Genomic DNA, 27955 nt, shown 5'->3' with positions numbered 1-27955 from the left:
TTTGAAGTGCATAGTGAAAACTATCTTCTTGCTTTAGTCAAATATGGTAATAACATGGAGTAATTTGCTTTCTGTGTGAAAATGGACCAAGCTTGGTCTAGTTGCTGGTGTTGGTCTGAGCTTTGAGGTGTGATGCCAGTATTCCTACTCTGCATGTTTATTTGTAGGAACTTAATAAAGGTGACAGCTATTCATGTTATTTGGTTCAAAGAGTCAAACTAAATCCAGAATGAAGCATGTTTTTTTGGCTGTCTACTCTATTTATAATGGCTATACCTGGCCATTTAACCTTTTAAATGGGGATAAGTTAAAGTGTACATGTCATTACCTTTTTACAGGATTAATTCAAAATTACACGTATAAATTTATACAAATAAACTTAGCCTCAAAGTTCAGTTAATAAATAAATTTTATTGCTATATGTTTTAATTTCCAAATAAAAAAGAAGGTATTTGAATTATCAGTCTTTTCTGTATCTCATGCCACTTGTTTGCTCTAAATTACACAAATTGGATAATCTTTTCTCCTCTATTTGAGCCTCTGCTTTTTGTTGCAAGTGACATACTTATAGATATTGCCAAACTATAATGTAAGTTTATAGCCTGCAGTTGTTTTGTTTTGTGTTGATATAAGTCAGAAAGACCAAACCACTAATGTACTTTTCTGTTTAATATCATCTTCTAAAATGATACTACTTTCTTTCACCCAAAGCTATCTCAGTCTTGATCTGCCTACCATCTTAAGCATTTCTAAAATTTTAAACAGCACATCAGTCTATTATATCCCTTCCTTTTTTCACACCCCTCAGTGTGAATTCCCGTCTTTGGTGAGGAGACCTCCCAGGGAAGGTTCTGTTCTTTCAATTTACCTCCTCTGGGATCTAAACATCCTCCCAGTTGTTTGGCATGCATGGTGACCCATGAAGGGGAGGAGAGGATCCTAGTGGTTGAGGGGTCTAACCCAAACACACCACTTTGGCCTTGAATTCAGCTAGTCTACTTGGGCTAGGGTTAACCAAGTACCAGCATTGGATGTTCTCAACAGGTGTTGTGGACATTGTATCTGATGCTGGTGTTTGGGTATAGTGCTCACAACACCCTGGCATTGCTCTAGTGTCTTTGTTTGGCATTGTAGTGCATCCCTTAGTAGGGCTTCCATGGTAGGTGGAGTCAGTGGGCACCAAAACATTTTTTTATTATGGATCCTCCAAATAAAAACTTAAATAAAATAGTGAAAAAAACAGCCCATAGGTAAACGACCACGCCTTGAAGATTCTGAGCAGCAATCTTTATAATCTGTAACACCTGTACCTCATTTTTTTTATATTACATTTTCTTTTAGACAAACCTTCAGGGCAAATGTCTCCCTTTTTTATTCAGAAGGGATGAGAGGGACTTGCTGGCTCTCCAAAGTCAGTCAAAAAGCTTTGCTGTGGTGACATCCATATCTAAACACAGTGAAATTCTCTTACATTCGAAGGTAATTGGGGAATATACTCAATGACTTTACACCCCATGCTACTTTGAATTTGTCACGAGGAGTTATACTTTTAGAGGAATTTAAAGAACATCCCTGAGTTGGAGATTCTTGCTGGTCTCTCCACACAAGGAGTTTCTGCAGTGAGGCATATCTCCACTTGCAAAGATGGAATTATGATGCTGTCCAATATTCTCATTTTAACATTTACATCACTGCAACCATCAAAACAAGTTATCTTAATTCTAAGGTATAGCCATATGTTCCAAACCCTCTCAGATGTTTCCAGTGTCAGCTGTTGTGGTCACTGGAAGATGTCATGTTCTGGTTCCTTGACGTGTGCTTATTAAGGTGGCAAGGACCACGATGCTTCCAAGCATGAAACAGACCCTCATTGCATCAATTGCAATGGCTCTTACCCATCCTACTTTCGTTCTTGCCCTAAGTGGCTGGAAGAAAAAAAGGTGCAGAGTTTGAAGGCAGTTCAAAACATTACTGACCCTCAGGCTCGAAAGTTGCTGCTGCACTTCATTCCACTACTACATTGGAATGCAGACAGATCTCTCTGTGCCTCCAATAGAATCGTTCTCAAACCATGTGAAAAGTCTTTTGACCTCCACAGTCAACAAAGTTGATGAATCAACATCAACACCCATCTCTGTCCCTGACGTTCATTCCAGCAAACCATAAGATCCACTTCCTTTGGTTCCTGGTATGGGCATTTCCTCAATTACATCTTTTTCTTCCACCCCAAGATGCAGAACAATCATTCCCTCATGTCCTCAGTTGCTGGAATCCTCTTCCAACAGCAACGACCTGCCCAATCGAGCTAGGGCAGGATCCATGAAGATTGACAGACTTTCCTCAAATAAAGATGATAAAGAAAAAAGACATGGTTGTAAACAGAAGGGTCAAGTACTGTATTTCTTGTTTTCTGTGTGTATTCTTTACTTATGATTACCAAACTAACTAATATCTAAAAATTAGAAATATTTTTAGATTAGATTAGGTATAATAAATAATAATAATAAATTTCCATCAAGTATCTACCTGAGGTATGTTACTTTGAGTTGATCAGGTAATGGGACCTAGATGGTGTCTAAGTGATTTACAACTTTGTGTGGTGTGAATATTAGTTGCACATCATTCAAAATGCAATAAAATAATTACACTTAAATATAAATAGATGCATACTCTAATGCTATGTATGATCAACAAATGTAGTTTCATGTTACAAGTCGAAGTTGTGTGAGAAAAAGAAAAAGGTTATTTAGATTGATTTCCAAGTATTTATTAGCTGATTATAAGGATGGTAAAATTGACCAACCTGGCATAGAGTTGAGGTAGAGAATATAACAGCTAAAATATAAGGTTTTACTGAAAAAAAAACATTTGAAATTTATTTAGGAAGTTCTATAAATTATGTAAATACAACTTGACAATTTTCAGATGAAGAAAATTGTTTTTAACCTTGATGTGAAAATCGCTTTTCATTTTGAGCAGTCAACACTTTCACTTCTTATTTTTGTGGAGAAATATTTAGGAAAAATACTCCACTAAAAATTTGGATCTTTTTCGTCAACAAAAGATTTATTCCTTACTGATAACTTGGAAAATTTTGAAAATATACACAAAACATATTAGAGCTAATAGTACAGAAAAGACATTTTGGGGTTACAAGCTTGGCTGATTCAGCCTAGCCCATAGTGAGAGTGTTAACAGTTTCTGTATTGTTATTGAAGGTTTTTTCCATGATATTCTACAATCCTCACACAGTGCTCTTGTCTATTTTATTTGATTCTTTTTTGCCAGAAGGATACAGGAATCTTGATTCTCAAACATGTTGGCCTTATATAACTGAAAAATAATGTAGTCTTTACTAAATTTTCATGTTATAGATCTGCTAAATAAAATGATTTTCTCATGATTATTTACTATCTGCTTTTGTGTAAATATTGTCATTTATAAATCTGTATAGTGCACCTAATATGTTTATTTAATTTATGCATTTAGCATATGAATGTCTGCACATGCCTAAAACTAACAGATAGTTTTGATTGATAAAGGTAAAAAAGTTGATAAAAGAAGACCCTCGTTATACAAAGTTCTCTTCAAGTGATAGAAAGTGTGAGCGTGAATTTAAGGATTATCTGAAAGACAAGTTGAATACTGGCAGAACTGATTTCCGGGAACTTCTAAAGGAGACGAAAATTATCACATACAAGTAGGTCTCTTAATCCTATTTTTGGAAAGTTAAGTCATATTAGTTTTAGGATTTTTGCGATCTTATCAGTGGAAAAGCTAAGGTTTTCAGTGCCTGGGGACAAAGTCAGTTTTTGCGCTTCCTCAAGATGTAAGCCATAATTCCTAATTATGTAACATCAATTTGGCACCCCCGATCCTGTCCCCGGGGACAGATGGTACCCCCTTGCCCCCGCTCTAGCTACCCCACTGGATCTTACGTGTATTATTACCTTTTGAAAGTACTGTATTGATTTGTATGTTTGCTAAAATGATAGGGACATTGAGATGGAAATTAGAATTTGTATTTCTTTGTACTTTTTCAGTCTTAAAAAATGTGAAAGTATGTTTTACTGTCAAATTAAAATTACCGTTTTCTTTCCAACTATTGTTTTACAGATTAGCTTCTGAACAGTCTATATTTGGAAACAGCTAATAGACATAGATGTGGTTCAATGATTTGATTTGATTTGATATTAAATATTTTTCAGTTTATTTTAATAAACTTAATTTGTTTTAATACTGTATTCATTTTTATGTATGGATACTAATTGTGAGTGAAGTCAAAATTTTGCAATTTCTTTTCCACAGAAATATTATTTGGTATAATTTCCTTAGTGCATGAATAAACAACTTATTTATCTCTCCCTTTTTTCTGTTATTTTGCAATAACATTTTCTTAGAATTACCTTGACTGCTAGAACCATTGTTGTAAATGTACTTATCTTCTTAAATCAGAATTAAAAACTTCTTAAAGCTGAAGTGCTGTTAAAGGTTTTGAAATGTCAAACAGAAATGTTTAATTTTAGAATGCATGTGTGTTTTCATTGAAATCTATCAAAGAGTAAAATGGGTATATTTTCTGAAATAAACTCATTTTTAAGAGACATTTTGGTTCAACATTTTGTAACGAATTATGGTAGCTGATGAGTTGTATTAATATCTAGGTCAAAGAAGATGATTGAAGAATCAGAACAACATTTAATAGACATAGAAACAGTTCTTCAGGTTGGTTGATATTCATCATTTATTGTTTAGAAGTTAGTATTACAGTATCACATGTAAATAAGAACATTTACTAGATGTAGAAACAATTCTATAGGTTGGTAATACACATAATTTCTTTGTAAAGTTGTGATTACTCCTGTATATCATGTAAATAAGAACATTTAATAGACATAGAAACAATTCTACAGGTTGATGATGTATATCATTTATTGTGTAAGGTAGTTAGTACTACAACATCTCTTGTAAGTAAGAACATTTAATAGAAACAGTTATAGAGGTTGGTGATATACATAGTTTATTGTGTAAAGTAATTGTTACTACAATATCTCATGTAAATAAGTTTTGGTTTTTTTTTAAGTAACGAATGTTTTGATATAAGCATAAAGTAAACAAGGAAAGTTTAATTTTTATCGAAGGAAGTTATAAAATTAAGTTTATATAAAACTGATAAACATTCAATGCTTAAATGTTTCTGAGAAGTGTTTTAATCTGTAAATGATGGTATATTTGATTGAAATATCAGTAGAATTCATTATAGTTTTCTGCTTGTAACCTTTCAGAAAGACAAGCGTTATCTCATCTTAGATAGTATATCAGACGAACGACGTAAACTTCTCATGGCATACATTGAAGATCTTGATAGACGTGGTCCCCCCACCTCCTCCTACTGCGTCTGAGCCTTCTCGTCGTTCTAACAAGTAGTTTGTATTTTATTCTGTTTTTAATATACTTCCAGTATGACTATTATTTCATTTTATGACTAAAATAAACATCTAAAGATAAACTAAAATGGTTGGAGCCTGTCTTCTTACTGTACTTTTTACAAGTTTTATGCAGTTTTATTGTCTTCTTTTGTAAGAAAACTCCTGCATATTTTTGCAAGTATACTGTTGATAATGAGATTGGATGTATGTAATAAACTATTATTCCTTCAGTTTTGCCATATATAAAACTTACTGTCAAGGTTTATTTGTTTATTGCTGGTTTTTTAACACTAACTTTCCATCTGAGTCTTACTTTTCAATAGCTGCAAATTTTAAAAAAATATTTTTAGAATGATAAAAAACTTTTAGATATAGTTTAGCTTATTATAAATTGTTTATACTGAGAAAACAAATTGGTTGTTTATTAAGTAACAGGTTGCACATGAACAAATTAAAAAAATCTATAAAGTTTTGTTGACCACAATCATTTTTATAGCTATTCCATCTTATAAACTTTAATTTAAGAATTTTAAGTTAATTAATCAAACCGGAATAAGTTCTTTATGTTGCATTAAGAATTTATTTCTATATGTGTGAATAAGAAAGTGTTGATTACACAAGAAAAGTTTAAAACAGTTACACTTTGAGTTGTATTTGTTTGCAATCTAACTGTATGATTGATGTATTTTACAGTTTACTGGCTTAAAAACATTGCAGCTGATTAGGTACTACTAACAATCTGTTTAACAAAAGTTAAGTGAACTGGCATTTTAGTACTGATTGTATTTTGAAAAGTTTAAGATAAGAAGAATATTTTTTGTCATTCTTCCAGTGAACAGTATGAAATAATATATTTGTAGAATAAATTGCAATACACATAAACTGCAGTCCACCACAACAGAAGTAGTGGTTTGCTCTGTTCCGAGGCTTTTGATGGGTAGAATTTATTTTTAAGTTGTCTTCCTATTAATCTACAACAAACCAAAGAATTGACTATGACTCTCTCTTTTTCACTAAAATTCAAAGTAGACAGTGACCAGTGTTTTGAAATGCTGTTTCTGTCTACCAGTGGAGAGAGAGAGAATTAAATATGTATGTGTATAGCATGGCAAACGATAATTATTAATGTAATATTTATTGTAACACAATAAAAACTTTAAAAAATAATGGTATTCAAAATCTCTTGTGGGTTATAACTAAGGCAGTACACTAACAGTACATTGTCTACTTTTATCTTTCTATTGTGCAAAATAGTTTTATTATGGAACATTGTTCTTTAAAAATTTGTTTTTGTGCTATTAAACATATTAGACTTTTTATCTCATTCTTGTTAACTAGATTTTCTTTTGAATTGCTAGACCACAACCTTAAAAATAGTTTAAATTGGAATTTTCTGCCATTTTGACCTGATTTAACCAGGAACTTTTCCTCAGTTCTTTGAGGAGTAAACTTCACTGTATTATTTAAAAAGTACTGTCTGAATTATAACTGTGGTGCATAAGACTATTTGAATTAGTTATATAACAAGAAGTTGTTTTACTCATTGGATATTCAACTAAGAAGAAAAATTGGTGAGTCCTGTTAATCAGGTTTTATGAAATAAACCAAAATATCAAATCAAGAACCTAGGTTTCTTACGTGTGCATAAAAAATAAAATGATATACATGACATTTCTCTCCTGGGACAATCTTGTAAAGGGCTTTGGTGAGACAAAGTGGTTTAGGATCATTAATTTTGAAAACTACCTACTCTTTCTGTCACATTAAAACCAAATTCTAGAATATGCTTTAATAACTGTATTCTGGATTATACTGTTAAAACTTAGCTTCAGAAAAGATGCATTAACCCTTTTGTGATGGATTGTGGGTGAAAGGCCATGTCATCATTTTTGTCGAGTTGCATTCAAAATTTTATTGAATTACTAGTTTTTCAACTGATGTCAGGTAAGTTTGGAATCAAACTGCATATTATAATTCAAACTTTAATATTATATATGAAATAATTTTTAATTTAAAATTAAATATAGATTTTAGTGAATCACGTGGTATGTTAAAAGCAGCACTGGTTAAAATTAGATGTTTGTAATGTCAAAATACTAATTCCATAGTTTTGTAGAAACTAGGAACTCAAATTACTAATATTAACAAGCTAGAATATCAAATAAGAACTTTATATTTTTTACTTTGCTGAGATATGACTTGTGTACTGAATCAAACATGGTAATTTCATTTACCTCTTTCCCAAGCATGGTTTTCGTCATCATCTTAATCTTCGAAAAAAACTTCCACTTCTTTCAATCCACAGTTTCAATGAAGTAGGTTGTGTCTTTAGTCTTCTTAAAGTTTCATATTTTTTTTTAGACTTAAATACAGTTTAGTTATTAAGCTTTATAGATTAAGGGGAATTCAATGGTACCAGTATAGTTATTTATGATTTTTTGATTATTCAACAGTATATATATATAAAACCTTTAAAAAAATTTTGTTTCACATCTTTCATGTATTAAAATTTTAAAAGGCTTGGCAACTTGTGCCCATCAGCAACCTAGTTCAAAGACCAAAGCTAGAAGAAATAATTATTTGTTTTACTTCTTTATTTATTATTCTATATTTTAAGAAAAATAAAATTTTTCACTTATTTCTTAACAGTAATAATCTATATACATGTATATAATGAATAATAATTTAAATGTTACTATATAATACAAAATACTAGTCCTCTAAAACACAGCCAAAACAAGGTCAGTTTTACATCAACACACGTTATTTATCTAGGCACCAATAGAAGGTTAATATAATATATGTATAAAATATTATGAGACTTAAGCTACTTAGACTAAACATTTATATCTTCATGTTATAATATGTATTCATTATAGCATGAAAAAAATATATATTTTTTTTTTATGATGGTTACAAGGTCAGTGAGTTGACGGACTCTACATAGTTAGAGTATAGAATATAACATAAAATATTAAGTCTTACTGAAAACACATCCTCTGCTGGTACAGTAGTAATAAATCTGCAGAGTTACAATGCTAGTAAAAGTATTTGATTAAATAAATTGCATTTTTATATGCAAAAAAATTTGTAATTTTTTACTAAAAGTCTGCCAAATTTTGTGACGGTACACTTACGCTTACTGTGTCAAAAGTTGTATTGTAAATATATTAATAATGCTATTCTGGATTTTAAAATGATAAAACCCAACTATAGTAAAGATGTATTAATGATCCTATTCTGGATTATAATTTTGGAAATGGGATTTATAAACCATGCATTTACTGTAATAATTCTCCTGTGTTTTTTTATACAAGAAACAGCAGTGACTGATTTGGTTTATAATCATCACCAAATTATGATCATGGCTAATCTAATTCTATATAAAAATGGTTAGAAGTACATAATATAAATCAAGACATAGGAAACAAATTTATTAGAATACGGCCATTCATCATGTGCAATAATATTCCACAGCTTTCACTGACCTGAAACAACTTAGGTTACTTATTAGTGAGTCAGCAGTAGCATTAAAGGCTTATGACTGAAATTTTTAGTTTTATTCCTGTGGTTGTTAGAAGACAGACAAACCAGTAAAGAGCTTTGAGCTTAAACAGAAAATTCATTATATAAAAAATTAAAATGATTATAACCATTATAACATATGATATTAAGGAAACTGAAATGAGATCTTACACTCCCTTTATAAAACCTATACTCTTTTAAAATGGTTTGCAAAACCATATATTTTGTCTAGTCTGAACAAATAAAAGCTGTTGGATTAAATTTGCTTAATAACTAATATATTCCAGATATTCTCACTGCATCGATCCCTATTTTGATTTATAAATTCTCCTTTGATTTGGATGGCCCAGTATGGCCAGGTGGGTTAAGGTGTTCAACTCGTAATCTGAGGGTCATGGGTTCAAATCCCCGTTCCACCAAACATGCTCCTCCTTTCTACCATGAAAGCATTATAATGTGACTGTCAATCTCACTGTTTGTTGGTGAAAGAATAGCCCAAGAGTTGGTGGTGGGTGGTGATGACAAGCTGCCTTCCCTCTAGTCTTACACTGCTAAATCAGGAACGGCTAGTGCAGATAGCCCTTGAGTAGTTTTGCATGAAATTAAAAAAAAATGTTTGATTTGGTCATTTTCTTCTTCTCATTAGTTAAATTTGCCATGCTTCAACACAGATTTACTACCAGTAGCACATTTATAACATTTGACTGATATGGAACACATATGGAGGTGAGAGAATAACCTGGCTCCTTTCAAATAGGATATATGATACTACAGCAGCAACAACAGCTTGGTCTTCATCTCAGTCATGAGTACCATCAAGTTACTCCTCTCACTTTCAGGAAAACACTTCTAGTATGTTATTAGCAAAAACCATAATAGAAACCAAATTGATGGGTGATTCGTGAAGGTATGAGGCAAATAGCTGTTATACACCAGTCATTCTAATTTAGTTGTGAAAGTTACTGTTTTTCTTCTGGTGAGAATATCAGTGATCTCTATTCTATGTCATGTTTCCCAATAGCAAATTGTGAAGGACTTCAAGCTTGAGAGCTCTGACTTACCAAATATATTGTCAGTGAAATCAGTTCATCACCAAAATATATGGTAAATCTTAAATTTTGACAAAACTACCAATCACCCAGTAAAAAATGCATGCTGTGCATGTTAGGTTTATTTCTTATTTGGTCATTCATTTGCAAAAAAATATGAGAAGTTATCCAAAAGACACTGTCAGTGCTTAGTTTACCATTAGAATACAGCATGTAATTATGAATAAATTAAATGACCATAAATGGCAGAGAATCTACTTTTTATCTTCATTTGCTCAACATTTCACCTTTATGCCTTTCATTGCTGGCATAAATTTTCAGTGATGAAAAGTGATCAGTGAAATGATCAGATCTAAGCATTTTCTCAGGTGGTCTTAATGTAAGCATGTTGATTAATAGATAATGTGATGAAGCAGTGTAGGAAAAAGATGTATGGTTGATATGAAGTTTTGAACTATCCATACTCTTCACAATGCATTTTGCAGAGGACTTGCTGTGTATAGTCAAGATTGTAAAGAAGTTGCCACAAGGCCTCCTTGTGACACAGCAGTAATCTCAAGAAACTTGTGATGCTAAAAACTGGGTTTCACAATACAGATAGCACATTCTGTAGCTTTGTATTTTTCAGGAAACTTTGCTAAATGTAAACTTGTACTGTTACTTTCTCAAGCTGTCCACAAGAAAGAATTTTTCATAATTGTAAGATGAAAATAAAGCTTTAAAAGTTCTTTGCTTGACATTTAGAAAACCATTGCTCAATTTACTATATGCTTTAGAAAGAATTGCATAATATTTTGATGCTAGTAAAAAAATTAATGTGAGGAACTAACTGTTCTGGACGAGTTCGAATACAGAAAAGTGGCTATAACAAATGAGTCTGCAAAGGATTGAAAAAAGACATTGTGGTACAACTACACTTTCTGTTGTCTGTGAAGTAATTTTTTATACTTACGTGGAGACATTTTAGATTGGAGGACCTTTAACCCATTTCTTGCATCAATCTTTGGTTGGTCTAGTGAATGCCTTCCTTCAGGGATTTTTTGAAAGCAGAGTGTTTGCTGTAGACTGCGAGAATCCGATCTTGTATGAAATCAGAAACCATTTATTAGATTACAAAACTTGACATTTGCTTTACAAGAGCCAGCCTGCAAAACATACTATATGTATCGGGTAAAAAACTTGCCAATAATAATTACATTTTATGAATTAGCTGTAATTTGACTCTTAGATCCCTCAAAATAATTAACGTACAAACTAATAAAGAAATGATTTATGTGCAACTAATCGAACATACTGCAGAGGTAATTGTTAAATCAGAGAAATTACTGGCAGTTTGTGATCAATTGAAATTGTATTCAGAAATTATGTCCAGGAAAAAGAATGTGACTGGAACGGCCAAATACCCAAACAAGTTATGAAAGCAGCCCCAATTTTGTCATGTAAACTTAATCTAAAACGAAACTGCTAACGAAATAATGTAAATGAAAGGTTTGGTATAACTGAAACATCTTTCATTGGATTCAGAGTTTTTTAAGAATCTTGAAAAACCATGTAGTGTTTTATATACTTTGCTAGTAAGTTTATAAATGCTTAAATTTTTTGTTGCTTAACAGTCGAAAAACCCCGTATTTTTATATTGTATTTGATAACATTTGAGTGAAAGGCCTGTAATAATTTTTAAAAAAGATATAAACATAAAATCGTAGTTGCTTGAACCACCTGTTTGTCCTTGTATATCTGGAAAAGCATGGCTAAAAGTGGTCTATAACATTCTTTTAAGAAGCATACAGCGCTTTCAACTTCTATCATATTTATCGGGTGCGTCTAAACAGCAAGTTCAAGACAATCCAACTCAGCATTATTTGCACATTCTAGTGGGAACCACGTGCTCTCGTGTAGGTTGTTCTTAATATTAAATTTGAAGGGTCAAAATTAAACTTATAAATTGCTATTCATATTTATTCCTTGAGGACAACAGTAATATTGTGCTGAAAAATTTAGATTGATAATATCTGGCTATCAGAAAGCAAGCCCTCACATGGTTTAATATTTGATCTCTTAGCCAATAATTACTAAAATTCTACGTTTATAGCATACAGAATATTTTAAGAACTTGCACGTGCAAGAAAGCTTCGAGGGACATGTTTTAGATATGTGAACTAGCGACTTACGTACAATCAATAAGTAACTCGGCTTTTACGTCGTGTTAGCAGTAAAATGGCTAAATTTGGAAGTGTAATTTTTTTATACATTATATGATAAATCTAGCATGACCACAGCATTGTTTGTGGTAAAATTATCCTCATTATTGGCTCCAACAAAATGATATTATCCTCATCTTGATGCTTTCTGATAACCGACACCTTTGGATTCTCCATAAGATAAAGTTTATGTAATAATGTCAGTGGTATTTGGTTCGATAGCAGCATTAGGCAGCTCGTATTAACTTAAACCTGCTCTACTTGACTCAATTAATGAATAATAAAATATCTTATAATGTCAAATTGCATGCTGTATTTAGCTATTTGACTGTTGTTTTTTTAAGAAGAAGAGTGTACTTCGGTAATATTCCAACCTTATTGTTTGTCATGTCCATTACTGGTGATGCATTTCACCCAATCCAGAGCTTATCAAGCTGACTGAGATACGACAAACGCAATAGTGATGTGAAGACTTATTTACGATTTATTACAACAGTTGTTATAGTGTGAATGCCTTTTTTAAGCTGACGAAGGATGATTATCATTGTTTTTTTTTAAACAAGTTTCAAATGAAATAAAACAGTACCAATGTCACGCATACATTTAAGATTTTATAAAATTATTCCATGTGAATTATTAGGCATGTAAAATGTTAGTTTATAATGAATTTTGCTACGAAAGAATTATTATTAAATGGTTCCCTATATACCCACTTATTTAAATATTTTATTCTTTATATTTTTGACTAAATATAGAAGAATGTGAGATTATATAGTGAACGTATAAACTGCATTCAAATAAGGAACACGCTTGGGGGATGTGGGAACAGCACGAGACCAGTCATTGCTGTAGTAGTAAATAGTTTTGGTGTTTTTTTGTTGAGTGAAGTAGGGTGCATAAAGTATTTGTTTACGTTGGAGATCCTGAGGAAATTCCATCGTGTCTCACGAAAAGGCAGTAAATGAAATTTCTCGTCTTTGTTTTCAGCTACAACTTCTGTTTATTCATAAACCACAGACACACAATATTGGCTGCTTCTTAATGACCTATTGGACTCTACAGTTTAATCAGCGTATCAATTTCTAAGACACAAACAACTTGTCATGATGTAAACTTTACCAAGCATATATCACTAATTCCTGCGATTCATCTTTCATTTAACAATTGAACAATTTAAAACTGTTTTGTTTTTACATCTAACTGAATTATATTCAAAAGTTTTGTATTACAATTATCTTTTGTAAATGATTTGTGGAAGAGATAGCTCTGTTTTCAGTGTCGTTTGTTGTAAAATGTGATGGAAACTGTACGAATTAGCGTCATTTGGTAAAATCTTACGTAGCCAGTTTTGATTAAGAGTTTAGATATATAACTGAATAAGTGAAGTTTTGGAAATCTTATTGTTATCTATTCAACGAGTCAATTAAGAGGCCAATGTTATAGAAACAACTTGATGTGTAGCCTAAAAAATTCATAATTAGGCCTGAATTAAGTTTGTAATGCACTTGCAAAATTAAAGCAACAACGAATTATAGATACAAAACCACTAAGTAGCATATATGTTACTCGTAAACACTTGCAGATAATTTTATTTGCAGAAAATATTGGGGAAAGAGGGTAATAATTTATCACGATGATGGAATGGTCTGTTTTGGTGGTTCACTATATCAATTATATTATATTCTCTTGTTGTTATCGCAAACTTATAAAATTAACTTTGTGCTTTGTGCACACAGGAATAAAACTCTGGATTTTAGTATTCTCAGTTCGGAAATTTACGGCTGACACTGTTACGCCTTTTAATAGAACTTATTGTCTCTAATTACCTTCTTTTATTTCAGGGTAAAGTAGACTTAATTATGTAAAAATAAAGTTAACCAAGGAAATATTTCTGATAATAGGTTTCTATCATATGGTCAAGAAAAGCGTGAAATAGTAAAAATATTATATCGATATAATAACATAACCATTTCATTATTTCTTAACGGAACTTAATCAGGCAAGCGTAGCACTGCCAACTTATTCACGGAAATTGTATTTTAAATATCTTCTCAATAGATTATCATAACTTTACAATACTATACGATGTAACATGCCCCCCAGGAGCACAGCGGCATGCCTGCAGATTTACAACGCTAAAAATCGGGTTTCGATACCCGTGGTGGGCAGAGCACAGATAACCCATTGTATAGCTTTGTACTTAATTCAAAAACAACAACCACCACATAACAATATATCAAGTCATCCCTTAAGCAATGTCCGATTTTAGGTTCAGAAAAAGAGAGAGGAATTCAAACGCTTTTAATGTTATTTAATCAATAATTTATGTTCCATCATAATTAATTACTTCCGGCCAACGATTCACAAGCTTCTGAACAGCACTTCTATAAAATTTTTGTGGTTTGGAGGTAAAGAATGTAGAGAGGGTAGTTTTGACATCTTAATGTGTTCCAAGCTCTTTTCCATCAAGATAATTCTGCAAACTTTGGAATAGATGATAATCAGATGGTGCAAGGTCTGGAGAATAAGGAGGATGTTGAAGTTTTCTCACTCTAGCTCTTCAATGTTTGTAGATGTGATCCTTGCTGTATGGGGCCATGCATCATCCTGGTGTAACACAACACCTTTATGATTGATCAAAGCAAGCTTCTTTTCTTTCAGTGCAACATTCAAGCGTTCTAACTGTTGACAATAGAAGTCTTATGCAATATGTATATATCGTTAAAATGAGTGGCAGCAACTCAAAGTGGATCGCACAAACAATGTCCCACCAAACGCTTAAAAAGACTTTCCTAGGGGACTGACTTTCCACACCTCCAAGCTGTTGCAGATGATGGTGATCTGTTGAATGGGTTGAATTAAGCTTTGTGCTAATTCTTCAACTGTTACAGCATAATTTTCAGCAGCCAGCAGCAATCATCATTAAACGCAACAAAACGACCTGAACGTGACGCATCACTTAAGCTGTAGTCACCTGACCTGAATTTCTGAAACCACCTTCGACGTTTTCTTTCATTGAAAGACCCCACACCATGAACACCTTGAATGTTTTGTGTAGTTTCTGCTGCATTATTGTCTTTTTTGAACTCATAAAGATAACAGGGAAACTTGATAAAGGCTCCTTGGAGACCCATCAGGAATGCCACCATTTTGAAGCCTCCAAAAACCTCACAGCCATACTCATCATACTTCAAGGCTTCTAGCAAGGTCTTGATGCTGTTGTATTCCTCTTTGAGGTTCATCGAATGAACTGGGGAAAGAGACGGATACTTATTCCCGTTATGGAGCAGCATAGCTTTAGGGCTTCTGGATGAGCTATCAATGAAGAGGCGCCACTCGTTCGGGTTACAGGCAATTCCAGTTGCCTCTTGTATCCACAGACCGGATACATTGTGACAGAAGCAGAGCCCATCTTGACGAGTGAAGAAGCTTGAAAAATGTCGGTGACGCTTCCTCTGACTTGCTCTTTCCTCTTTTAAAAAATAAAAATATATTTAAATTTTAAAAGGTCTAAAATTTGTATGATATAAAATCTTACTATATAAGCAAGCAAATATTGCCCGTCTTACCTTCTAGCGTTTTTTACAGTGCTCGTAGGTAAAATGAGGTGCCCAAGGTTTGTCTTAATCCCCGACAGTCATGCCAAAATATGCCTTATAGGCTTCACACATTTTAGCAGATGCTGTTACAGAGTACTTTTTGCTCTTGTCTTGATAAATTGACCACATACATAGCAGAATGCTTGCAGCTTCCTGATGCTATCTCTGATAAAATCATATAGATCTATGCGTTCACTTAGGCAGCTAAACTAAACTGAAGTGGTGAGACCCTGAATATATATAACTATGGAAAATTCTAGAAAATTCTGAAAGGTTTTTGGAAATTCTTGAAAGTACGAGAAAATTCTCTATCAGCAACTCAGTACTGAATCTATCTGGAATGTTCTGGAAAATGGGTGAATTAGAAAATTTCATTACGCAGGTCATAAAAGCAAAGTTTGAAGAGAAAAATAGGTCTTTCCCGTTTGCTTATGCTTAAAGTAACAAAATTTTTACTTTTTCTTGTTTCTGGTCAGAAAGTGTTATTGGTTGGCTACAGTCAACATACTCTAAGCCTTGGAAGCTAAAATTGTAATTAATACTTATTAATCAGAAAACTATATAATTTGACCAGGAAAATGTATAGATTTCGAACATCACAAGCAATGCAACTTCAGTTAATTAGCTTCGGACATTAGTATTTCTAGGAGAACATTAGATATTTTGCTCAGTAAAAAGTCAACTTGTACGGGTGTGAGGCCAGCCAAGGAAAGACAGCACTAGTTGAGGTGAGATGTAATAATACCAGCTCATAATTTGCTTCTCGTTGACCTGAACCATCGATAAAATATTTAGTTCTATACCAGATAGAACACTGCAGAATAGTTTGTGAAACTCTTGTATATTTGTAATAACCGTAAATAGCAATTGTATTATTATTTGAATATTAAAATATATTTGTGTTAAGAAAGAAAATTGTGTGTATTAATCTTGTTGGCAAATATCATAACTTTAATACTTATTAACATTTAATTAACTTTTGAATTAAGATTTCCGGTTATTTGAAATATACAATAGTTTGTGAAACTCTTGTATATTTGTAATAACCGTAAATAGCAATTGTATTATTATTTGAATATTAAACTATATTTGTGTTAAGAAAGAAAATTGTGTGTATTAATCTTGTTGGCAAATATCATAACTTTAATACTTATTAACATTTAATTAACTTTTGAATTAAGATTTCCGGTTATTTGAAATAGTAATACGTAAAGTGCGTAGCATAATATCGGAGACTCGTCTGCGATAAATTATTATACGTAATACAAACCCACTGGTACAACTTTCAAACTAAACTTTATGTCACATCCTTCATTCAATGAAATAAAGTATCAAGGTTGATAAGCTTTGTTTTCACCAGATTTGCTGGATCCTTGATAAAATTCACAATGTAAGATGAAGATGTTTGTACAGTCATTCGTCTACACTTGACCCTAGTTAAAAGGTATATAGTATGTTAGTGTTCGTTACTGAATAACAATTTAAAAACACTAAACTGTGATGTAGCATGTGAAATACTATACTAAACTGATACCAGCCTGTTCACTTTTTTTTTCATCATTGCATATTGTATCTCATGTTCTAACTTATTAAACTGTTTACTGACCTGTGTTAACTATTTACGAGTAATATATACTCTATGACTTTCATGGAGTGGACAAGTTTGGAGTATAACATTTATTATTTCCCGGTTTAGTCTATAAACATAACTGGTGTATGACTCACACCACTTGCCATGCACCTGTAAAACAATGGACCTTTATGTCTGAAACATTGAATTCTTTTGAATTCTTAAACTTTTCTTATAAAGTATATCATCAAAATAATGAAAGAAGCATAATTTAAAATAATCATATTAATACTAGTTACAAGGTACCAAGTTTTATTTTTATATGTTATATAGTTTCTTTAACTTTCTTAATTTTGTCACTGCAAGTTAGCCGAATAGAAGCGATGAAGATATTTGATGGGCTGCTTGTGGCTTAACTTCAATGTAAAGCTTTGGAACTACTACTTCTGAAAACTGCCTTTTTGAGGGTAAAGTTTATTACATGTTACACTTTCCAATAAATTAAAATTGAGTTACATTTAAAAGTAAAATAAATATGGATATGTATCCAATTTATGAAACTTGCCAACACGACTGATACCCTAAATTTCCTTTTTATACCAATATATTTTAATATAGAAATAATAACACAATTTACAAAAACATTTATTACAATTAAAGATCTATGTGCGAAAGCTTTACACAATTACAAACAATGTTGAGTGGTCTATCTGTCCTGGAATTTCCTTGATATCTTATCGAGGGTTCACGATGAGTGAATTAATTTTGAGTTGATGCAGAATCAAGTCACATAACAGTTATCCACTGCAAAGTTTGTTTTTCAATTTCGCGCAAAGCTACACGAGGGCTATCTAATCTGCGCTTGCCGTCCCTAATTTAGCAACATAAGGGGGCAAGGTATATAAATCTCAGCTTGTTTGTTTTTTGAATTTCGCGTAAAGCTACAAAAGGGCTATCTGCGCTAGCTGTCCCTACTTTAGCATTGTAAGACTAAAGAGAAGGCAGCTAGTCATCACCATCTACCGCCAACACTTGGGCTACTCCTTTACCAACGAATAGTGGGATTAACTGTCACATTATAACATCCCCACGGCTGAAAGGGCGAGCATGTTTGGTGCGACGGGGATTCGAACCCGCAACCCTCAGATTATGAGTCGAACGCCTTATCCCATCTGGCCATGCTGGGCCTCCATAATGTTCTCGTAAAAGTAATAATGTCGAATGTAAATACACTGAAGTTAAATTTTCAAAATCTGTAAATATTCCATATCAAATATCTGAAGTTCGAGATAAATTATAATACGTAATATAATAAATTGGAGGCTCGTAAGGGATCTGAATCAGAGACAAAATTCGTTCTAAATTTAAAATTCAAATCGTAATTCAATTTATATTTATCAGTGCCAACAAGATTTGGCCATGATGATTACCAAGGTTTTCCTGAATCACCCTAACAACTAGAAAAATATAATAAAAGTGAATTACTTAAAGTTACCTAACTCTTAGAATTAGAGGTTTACCAATAAGAAAATATGAGCTATAAAGTGTATTGTTGATGATGATTTGTTGCTGAGAAGGCATTAGGGGAATAATCGAGTGTCTACCACTAGCCAACCAGGGTTGAGTGATAAAGGTACTTAGAAATCCAATTAAAATTTAAAACATCGAACTTGAACAAGCTCGCATCGAGGCCCATAAAGAGGAAGCCCCTATTAAAAACGAAAAATACAAAGCGCAACCCCGTATCGAGGGTGGAAATGGAAAGCAAAGGTCTCAAGGCCAAAAAAGCTCTTGTTGAAGCGAAGAGAAAACGTCTCGAAACCGAACAAGCCCGGATTGAAGCCGCGAAAAAATTTGGTTGAAAGAAACGGAATTTAGACTCAACTCCGATCGACCAACGCAAAATGAAAAATTTCTAACTCAATCGGTATGTTAAAATACCACCATTGAATGAAAATTAAGTTCATAAATATTTTCAGCATTTTAAGAAAGTACCGAAACCATGGAATGACCCACCGATAAAATGGTCACTATAATAACAGTAAAGCCCAAGAAGTTTATGCTGCTTTCTCTTCTGAAGATTTTACAGATTAAAATAAGGTTAAAGTATATGAATTAATACTGGAGGTTTATCACCAAAAGCTTTGAGGTTATCGCAAAGAAGACACCTAACCTTATGTGGAAAACGCTCATGAAATGGAGGTTTGTTTTGATCGACGATGTAATTCTACGCATATTGGCAACACTTTCGAAACACAACGGAAATTATGTCTAATTGAGAAATTTATATATTGTACAAGTGACAACCTCAGAACGTACTTGGATAAAAAGAAAGTTGAAACACTATAAGAAACATCTGCTCTTTCCGATAAACCAACATCGACAGCAACCATCAATCATTCCAAACAGAAGAAGACAACAAGCGACTCATCAGAGCTTCTAGCAAACCTCTCATGAAATCCAGACAACTGTACCAGCTACAGTGTATTCTATTATGGGTATTATGTATTTTTTGTAGATTTTTATTATATTATTTGTTAATGTGCCTTGATTTTAACCGAAGAGGCTTCTAGCCAAATTTGCTCTTTCCCAGATTCTAGTTAGGATATTGTTAGTATGCTGTATCCACGTTAATTTGATGTCGTAAGTTAATCCTAAATATTTAACCGAGGGAGCAGTTCGTCAAAGTGATCCGATCATGTGTAACTTTCGTCTAGTTTTGTTTCAGTTCTTTCTCTGGCGAATAGTATTCGTTGGATTTTCAGAATTTTATCCTTATTTTGAAATTCTGGCAGTATTCTTCTAAGTTATTCAGGACTGTTTGTAAATTTGTTGCTGCTGATGAAAAGAAAGAAATATTTTCCATATTGCCACATGGTTTGATTCAGTGGCCTGTTAGCTCAGTTGGTTAGAGCGTCGTGCTAATAACGCGAAGGTCGTGGGTTCGATCCCCATACAGGCCATTTATGAGTTATTACTTTTCCGACACATTTTGTGATTCCAAGCGAGCTGGACCATGTTTTTTCTCTCTGCTAACATGATGTTTTCATTGCGTGAACCTATTTCACTTATCCTGCCGTTAGTCGACCTCTCTCTACGCACTCTCAGCGTCACATATCGCCACGTTTATCGGTGAGGCTCAGCCTGGTGGAATCATCGACCATTCCAGAATTCGAAAAATACGCCGAAGAGGTATTCTTTTCCATCATTCTACACCAGGAGACTAATCACACGTATGCAAGCACTGGAGGACAGAAGTCAAAGTCAGTTAGACCCACACCGACAGGTTCTCTGTTTTTCTCAAAGGATTTCATCCCACAGAATTCAAACATTCCCTGTATTAATGTGCCGATGTGCTGGATTTGCATTTCCCTGCTCTTTGCATCCATCTTCACAAAGGTTTATTCGTTTAATGTGTTGAGTTAGATTTTATATTTGCCTGAACATTTTAATATTCGTCCTGCAACATATTTTCGTCTTAAAGACGTTTACAAAGACAGAAATGATGATGCATTTTGTGTATTAAATTTTCGGACATTATTTATAGAATGACCTGATAAATTGCTACTTCAAATTTTTATTACGTCACAGTGACACTCATGTAGTATCAACTACCCTAGTAATTTGAGTAGCTAACCCTTCGTATGCCTTATAGTAAAGAGATGTTTAGAATCTCACTATACTGCTCTGTTATAATTAATTTATTTTGTCTTCTTGAAACCTCAATAATAGAACACTTCAGAGCTATTTTTCAAAAATGTTTACGATGATATATTTTACCATGTGCTTGAATAGTATAACAATACTTTTCATTTAATTCTAGAAAACAGATATGAAGCACTTAGAATGAAATAAAAGATCTGAAGAACTAAGTAACATTATCAACGTTACCGAAAAAAAAAATAAAATTTTTTTCACTCACAAGAAAACAAGTTAAAAGAAATACTTTAGAAAAGAAGGAAAGATCGTCGGAAAAAGGAAAATAAGACATTATTAGTTAGATTGGTTGAAATGAAAAAGATTGAGACCGAAAAATAAAAGGAAAAAAAAATCTAATGGAGAGAGCACAGATGATAAAGAGATACAAAAAATGGATAAAACCGCTAATGAACGCAATCAGAGGCAAGAAATGAGACAAAATAAACGACAGATTAGACATTTTGGAGAAATGCAGAGAATTAAATAAAACAATGTATGGCTCCAGAAAAAAAAAAAAGAAAAGAGAGACATATAAGCAAAGATATTAGAGGCATACCACCAATCAACTTCGAAGAAGCGGAAAATGTAAAAGAACACGACTCTTGGAAATAATTAAATAATGGTGTTAAACCGAGAACCATTCCAGCCAACAAATTAATTGCATGAGTACGTTGTTAGAAACGTTTGTCAGATCACACGCCACTGAAAACAAATGAGGGAAAGTTCCACTTTTCTCCATCCTATCTGTGATATAGTACAAATGTAGTGTGTAAATAATATTATAACCACTACTTATTAAATTTATGAAAAAAAACGTGTCAATTGATGTGACTGACCTTGAGTTTTTAAACATCAAAGGCAACTAGAAGGAAACTAAATAGTTTTCATACCGTGTTTATACAAAAAGTGCTTAGAATCAGACTACACAAAAGCTTTGAAAATTCCAACATTAAAATACAAAAGTAGGAAATGAATAATGTGTCTACATATTATACTTCTTCCTACTAATTTCGACTTTAAAATCTACTGACCTTACGTGGTCAAGAAACACTAGATGCTTCTTGTTCCAAAGAATGATCAATAGCACAAACTTTAAACTAAAAACCACATTTAAATACAACAAAATAAAACTCTTTATCTATGATGTAATGTAGTACAACGCACAATGAAAAGATCTTTCATGATAAACATAATAGCAGTGATATTTGAAAGCATTAAAAGTTATTTATTTGTTATTTTTGAATTTCGCGCAAAACTACTCAAGGGCTATCTGTGCTAGCCGTCCCTAATTTAGCAGTATAAGACTAGAGGGAAGACAGCTTGTCATCATCCCCGACCGCCAACTCTTGGGCTACACTTTACCAACGAATAATGGGATTGACCGTCACATTATAACGCCTCTACAGCTTAAAGGGCGAGCATGTTTGGTGCGACCGGTACTCGAAGTATTAAAAGATACAAAAGAAAAACTTGAATATACATGCTGGTTTCATACACACGAAGAAAACAAAAGACTTTCAGATGATAAAATAATCCACAAATACAGATATATATTTACACCAAAGAAACGCCTTTAACATAGAAAACGAAAATACATAACACAAACTATTCACTGTCGACCGAGCCATAGCCAACATGAGCGACACTCAATTCAACGATAACAGTACTAATCGACAGATGGCTCGGCGACAACCCGTTTGCCGAGAATATCACTTGCCGACAACTTCTTCTTTGTGGGTATTTGGGTATGTTGATTTCAGATACCCAGGAGGGTCCGTTGCAAATGACCTCTTCTTCCATCCCTAACTTTAATGTCGACTACTACTATATTTTCGTTGAGTGATTTAGGCCAGAGTAACCCACAGTCCGGCCTTTTCAAGGCAATATATGAACATTGCCTTGAGATGCTATTTTGACATTATGAATTTTTTTTGATTTTCTGTTTTTATACTTTTCGTTATTACTTTTAATTTTTAAATCTATTTATATTCTGAAATATTTAATAAAATAAGAAAAGAAAAGTAAAGAAAGGAAATAAAGCTACGAATATTATACTAATTCTAATCGTCAAGTGCTTGGTGATCAGCTTCATTTATATTTCTTAAATATGTATTTATTGAGAGAGATGCTGAGGACTATGTTCATCACGTACGTAGTATCTGTCAAGATCCCACAATAAAAATTTTATGTCAATTCTTATTAAAATAATTCAGTGCACTATGGAAGAGCCTGTCGAAAATTCTGTCTGTGTTTGCATACTTGTGCATGAATGTGGACGAAGTACGAGGGGTACTTTATAAGCTGAGGTTAAGATTGAATTTTGTATTTTCCTAGTTTGTGTAATTGTTTTTTGTGATATGTTTATCCAGGCTGGACATGTGTATTCTATTATGGGTATTATGTATTTTTTGTAGATTTTATTATATTATTTGTTAATGTGCCTTGATTTTAACCGAATATGCTTCTAGCCAAATTTGCTCTTTCCCAGATTCTAGTTAGGATATTGTTAGTATGCTGTATCCACGTTAAGTTGATGTCGTAAGTTAATCCTAAATATTTAACCGAGGGAGCAGTCCGTCAAAGTGATCCGATCATGTGTAACTTTCGTCTAGTTTTGTTTCAGTATTCTTTCTCTGGCGAATAGTATTAGTTGGATTTTCAGAATTTTTATCTTTATTTTGACATTCTGGCAGTATTCTTCTAAGTTATTCAGGACTGCTTGTAAGTTTGTTGCTGCTAATGAAAAGAAAGAAATATTTTCCATATTGCCAGATGTTTTGGATTCATTGGCCTGTTAGCTCAGTTGGTTAGAGCGTCGTGCTAATAACGCGAAGGTCGTGGGTTCGATCCCCATACAGGCCATTTATGAGTTATTACTTTTCCGACACATTTTGTGATTCCCAGCAAAGACCCAAGCCAGCTGGACCATGTTTTTCTCTGCTAACATGATGTTTTCATTGCGTGAACCTACTTCACTTATCCTGCCGATAGTCGACCTCTCTCTACGCTCTCTCAGCGTCACATATCGCCACGTTTATTGGTGAGGCTCAGCCTGGTGCAATCATCGACCATTCCAGAATTCGAAAAACACGCCGAAGAGGTATTCTTTTCCATCATTCTACACCAGGAGACTTATCACACGTATGCAAGCACTGGAGGGCACAAGTCAAAGTCAGTTAGACCCACACCGACAGGTTCTCTGTTTTTCTCAAAGGATTTCATCCACAGAATTCAAACATTCCCTGGAAAGCCACAGCAAGATCGAGATATACATAGTACACAGAATTTTCTCCAAAATTTCAATCAATCTACCAAATTTATGAAGATAGTTGAAGTTTGCGTTTTACGCAACTGATGCTATTACCATTTATTCCATTTCAGTGCCCAAAGTCGTCGCTGTTGCTCATTCAAGCCAAGGATACCCACACGCCATTCAAACACAAAATACTCCACCAACTTACGACTCACAAAATCCAGTCATCGATATAACACAGCTGAAGAAACAATCTACAAGCAAGATTACCGAAACAGACTTCTACAGCTTACGATCACTAAGCAAACAACATCGACAGCAACCATCAAGCAATCCAGAGAAAAGAAGACAACAAGCGATTCACCAGAGCCTCTTGCAAACATCCGCAAGAAATCCAGCCATCTGTACCAGCTACGTCACGCACACGGTCTTCCAGATAACCTGAGACCATTATCGCACAGTAGGTTGATAATGATCACACCAAGCAAAAATACCAATGTCGGTTTTCTTGAACCTAACCTTATCGACTTCCTACAAACGTCAAGTCTCTTCTAACACTAATCTGTGTTGTTTCCTCTATACCACAGCTATTTTACGTTAACATCCGTGTATCTTTTCTCCTACAGGTTGCTTTCGGGCACGGTCAGGGCATTTTTATTCGGAGCCCTGGACCTGAAAGGGGTTTTACCGAGTACTCGCTTCTCCCTACAGCAAAATTCAGTTTCATTGCATCTGTTGATCCCAACACTGAAAAGAGGCCCATCATTAAGTATGTAAATTTTCTTAAACTATAGACATCTGTATTAATGTGCCGACGTGCTGGATTTGCATTTCCCTGCTCTTTGCATCCATCTTCACAAAGGTTTATTCGTTTAATGTGTTGAGTTAGATTTTATATTTGCCTGAACATTTTAATATTCGTCCTGCAACATATTTTCGTCGTTAAAGACGTTTACAAAGACAGAAATGATGATGCATTTTGTGTATTAAATTTTCGGACATTATTTATAGAATGACCTGATAAATTGCTACTTCAAATTTGTATTACGTCACAGTGACACTCATGTAGTATCAACTACCCTAGTAATTTGAGTAGCTAACCCTTCGTATGCCTTATAGTAAAGAGATGTTTAGAATCTCACTATACTGCTCTGTTATAATTAATTTATTTTTGTCTTCTTGAAACCTCAAATAATAGAAAACACTTCAGAGCTATTTTTCAAAAAATGTTTACGATGATATATTTTACCTTTAAAAATAGACATTTTTAATATTATCTGGTAAATACTTTTGTACTATTTTAATACAAATTTTAAAACTTTTAATTTTTTACGACATCAAGGCTATTAGAAAGCCTATATATTTCACAAGTACTTCACGTGTGGCGCGAAAGAAATATGTCACAACTCTATTAATAATAAACTTTGATTAAATTTTGTTAAATGGCGTGCCTGTTTCGAAAGGTGTAACGGATTTATCATGATTCGTTTATTTTAGTGCTTTCCCTTGTTTTATATAGTTTTCTTTTCTGCATGTTACGTATATTGTGGAAGAATGAAAACAATACTAATGGACAATTATGTGCTTGAATAGTATAACAATACTTTTCATTTAATTCTAGAAAACAGATATGAAGCACTTAGAATGAAATAAAAGATCTGAAGAACTAAGTAACATTATCAACGTTACCGAAAAAAAATAAGACGCGTAAAATTTTTTTTCACTCACAAGAAAACAAGTTAAAAGAAATACTTTAGAAAAGAAGGAAAGATCGTCGGAAAAGGAAAATAAGACATTATTAGTTAGATTGGTTGAAATGAAAAAGATTGAGACCGAAAATAAAAGGAAAAAAATCTAATGGAGAGCACAGAGGATGATAAAGAGATACAAAAAAATGGATAAAACCGCTAATGAACGCAATCAGAGGCAAGAAAGGAGACAAAATAAACGACAGATTAGACATTTTGGAGAAATGCAGAGAATTAAATAAAACAATGTATGGCTCCAGAAACACACAAAAAAAAAAGAACGAGAGACATATAAGCAAAGATATTAGAGGCATACCACCAATCAACTTCGAAGAAGCGGAAAATGTAAAAGAACACGACTCTTGGAAATAATTAAATAATGGTGTTAAACCGAGAACCATTCCAGCCAACAAATTAAATGCATAGTACGTTGTTAGAAACGTTTGTCAGATCACACGCCACTGAAAACAAATGAGGGAAAGTTCCACTTTTCTCCATCCTATCTGTGATATAGTACAAATGTAGTTTGTAAATAATATTATAACCACTACTTATTAAATTTATGAAAAAAAACGTGTCAATTGATGTGACTGACCTTGAGTTTTGTAAACATCAAAGGCAACTAGAAGGAAACTAAGTAGTTTACCGTGTTTATACAAAAGTGCTTAGAATCAGACTACACAAAAGCTTTGAAAATTCCAACATTAAAATACAAAAGTAGGAAATGAATAATGTGTCTACATATTATACTTCTTCCTACTAATTTCGACTTTAAAATCTACTGACCTTACGTGGTCAAGAAACACTAAATGCTTCTTGTTCCAAAGAATGATCAATAGCACAAACTTTAAACTAAAAACCACATTTAAATACAAGAAAATAAAACTCTTATCATATGATGTAATGTAGTACAACGCACAATGAAAAGATCTTTCATGATAAACATAATAGCAGTGATATTTGAAAGCATTAAAAGTTATTTATTTGTTATTTTTTGAATTTCGCGCAAAACTACTCAAGGGCTATCTGTGCTAGCCGTCCCTAATTTAGCAGTATAAGACTAGAGGGAAGACAGCTTGTCATCATCCCCGACCGCCAACTCTTGGGCTACTCTTTTACCAACGAATAATGGGATTGACCGTCACATTATAACGCCTCTACAGCTTAAAGGGCGAGCATGTTTGGTGCGACCGGGACTCGAAGTATTAAAAGATACAAAAGAAAAACTTGAATATACATGCTGGCTTCATACACACGAAGAAAAAAACAAAAGACTTTCAGATGATAAAATAATCCACAAATACAGATATATATTTACACCAAAGAAACGCCTTTAACATAGGAAAACGAAAATACATAACACAAACTATTCACTGTCAACCGAGCCATAGCCAACATGAGCGACACTCAATTCAACGACAACAGTACTAATCGACAGATGGCTCGGCGACAACCCGTTTGCCGACAATATCACTTGCCGACAACTTCTTCTTTGTGGGTATTTGGGTATGTTGAATTTCAGATACCCAGGAGGGTCCGTTGCAAATGACCTCTTCTTCCATCCCTAACTTTAATGTCGACTACTACTATATTTTCGTTGAGATTGATTTAGGCCAGAGTAACCCACAGTACTCATGCCCTTTTCAAGGCAATATATTTTAACTATTGCCTTGAGAAAAGTGCTATATTTTCTACATTATGAATTATTTTTTTGATTTTTGGAGATGCTGAGGACTATTTATACTTAGTATCGTCATTACAATTTTAAATTTTTTAAATAATTCTGCACTATGGAAGAGCCTATATCCTGAAATGATTTAATAAAATAAGAAAAAAGAAAAAATTCTATTAATTAATGTAGAAATAAATGCTTGATTTTAAC

At 33.2% G+C, this 27955-nt stretch overlaps 2 non-coding genes and 1 pseudogene across 3 annotated transcripts in view; all 3 read left to right on the top strand.

Annotated features, from left to right (window-relative positions):
* LOC143253600 (transcription elongation regulator 1-like) overlaps positions 1-6596 on the top strand; it is a 28350-nt pseudogene extending 21754 nt beyond the window's left edge. Inside the window, exons 7-9 of the transcript XR_013029727.1 lie at positions 3543-3700; positions 4665-4725; positions 5286-6596. The product of XR_013029727.1 is annotated as a transcription elongation regulator 1-like (transcript). The remainder of the gene's footprint in view (positions 1-3542; positions 3701-4664; positions 4726-5285) is intronic.
* Positions 6597-20262: 13666 nt separating this feature from the next.
* TRNAI-AAU (transfer RNA isoleucine (anticodon AAU)) lies at positions 20263-20336 on the top strand. The gene has a single exon. It is a non-coding gene; the product is annotated as a tRNA-Ile (tRNA).
* Positions 20337-23860: 3524 nt separating this feature from the next.
* Positions 23861-23934, top strand: TRNAI-AAU (transfer RNA isoleucine (anticodon AAU)). Its single transcript has one exon. It is a non-coding gene; the product is annotated as a tRNA-Ile (tRNA).
* The last annotated feature ends 4021 nt before the right edge of the window (positions 23935-27955 follow it).

This window comes from Tachypleus tridentatus, chromosome 6 (assembly GCF_004210375.1).
Source record: "Tachypleus tridentatus isolate NWPU-2018 chromosome 6, ASM421037v1, whole genome shotgun sequence".
Classification (NCBI taxonomy): Eukaryota; Metazoa; Arthropoda; class Merostomata; order Xiphosura; family Limulidae; genus Tachypleus; species Tachypleus tridentatus.
Note: the sequence above shows the minus strand (reverse complement) of the source record. Positions and strands in the feature narration are given on the sequence as shown.